Source organism: Seriola lalandi, unplaced genomic scaffold, assembly GCF_002814215.2.
Source record: "Seriola lalandi dorsalis isolate HSWRI2012SDOR001 ecotype SW California unplaced genomic scaffold, Sedor1 jcf7180002052732, whole genome shotgun sequence".
Taxonomy (NCBI): Eukaryota; Metazoa; Chordata; class Actinopteri; order Carangiformes; family Carangidae; genus Seriola; species Seriola lalandi.
This window is the reverse complement of record NW_019523285.1, coordinates 1-1,388: the sequence shown is the minus strand read 5'-3', so window position 1 is coordinate 1,388 and position 1,388 is coordinate 1. Positions and strand designations below refer to the sequence as shown.

The 1,388-nt window shown below is 38.6% G+C and overlaps 1 long non-coding RNA gene across 1 annotated transcript; it reads right to left on the bottom strand.

Annotated features, from left to right (window-relative positions):
- Positions 1-15: 15 nt before the first annotated feature.
- Positions 16-960, bottom strand: LOC111650713 (uncharacterized). Its single transcript, XR_002760441.2, has 3 exons — positions 870-960; positions 733-780; positions 16-155 (listed from the first exon to the last, which is right to left on the bottom strand). It is a non-coding gene; the product is annotated as an uncharacterized LOC111650713 (long non-coding RNA).
- Positions 961-1,388: the final 428 nt, after the last annotated feature.

Sequence of the window (1,388 nt, the reverse complement as noted above, 5' to 3'; positions counted from 1 at the left end):
ATGTATAGGTCCACACACAGCGAGAGGTTTGTTTGTTTATTGGCTGCAGGATGAGATGAGATCAGTGTTTTCATCTGCTGCTTCTTCTCTCTTCATCTTGTGGATGTGAGAAACTACTTACTTTCATTTTTGGTGATGCAGCTGTAGAGAGAGTTCTGGAAGGAGAAGAGAGAGAGTGTGACGACACCGACCTGTGCTGCTCAGCTCGATCACTATTTAACATCAGTGTTCAGGAGAAGAACAGAGATACAGCTGTTTATTTGTGTTGCTCACAGAGACGATATCAACATAATTTTGTGCAGCAGAAATATGTGTGTGTGTGTGTGTGTGTGTGTGTGTGTTTTATCTTTCTCATTCCTTTAACCGTCTTGGGACCGACTTTGGTTGCCACCCCCACTCAGGAATCCCTGCTCCATCTCTTCATCAAGATTAACATTTCAAAAGTTGTCTTATAGAAGAATGGTGGATTTCTCCTTCACCAATCTTATTATTATTTTTCCAATGTATGTTGTTTTCAGCAGTTATTTTCCAGATAAAGCAGCAGCAGTAAAAGGTGTAGTAGACGTGCAGGTATTAGGAATAGTGCTGGTGATATATCTGGTTATTGGTTTTTATCTGGTTATATAAGAAGAAGACAACTTGGGTCTATACATTCACTTTTTAAAGAGTGACAGATGTTAAATACAGTTGACAGGAACTGTAACTGAAACTGACAGAGACTCTCGCACTTACCTCTGTGATTTTCTTGCAAACTTTTGTTATGTCATTTTTGGACGAGGCCTATAAGAGAGAAGAAGTGAGATCAAAGCAGGTAAAGACGGCAGAGGTGGTTCTGTCGTTCTCACAAACAAAGCAGGACAGTCTCTCACCTGTCTGCATTCCCTGCGACACTCGGCTGAGATGGCCAGCTCGCAGCAGCCCAGCCCCACCCAGCCGTCTGACTTCCTGGATACTCCTGGAGACAAATCCAACGCCACAGAATCAACCATGTGTGATGTGGATTTATTTTACGGAGTTTAGCTTCTACACTTGATATCTGAGTCGTCAGCTAAAATCGTCCCTTTTTAGTCTGGCTTTTAATTGAATTAGATGTATTTATCTTTCTGTTTATTTATATATTTTAAGCTGTTTTACTAGTAGTTATTTTCTGGACAGTTTTCCTTTTAATATCCTACTTTTATTTATTTTATTTCTACTTTTATCTTTGGTTTTATTCTCTTCCAAACATCTGCGCTCTTTTGGCATTTCGTCATTTTATCTTTATGACTTTGTCTTCATTTTTATGTGATTTTTAATATCTTACTTTTCATTTGTGGTTTTATTCACAATACATGTTCCGTGTTTGAATATTTTATCTTTATTACTCCTTCTTCATCTTTGCTTTCCGG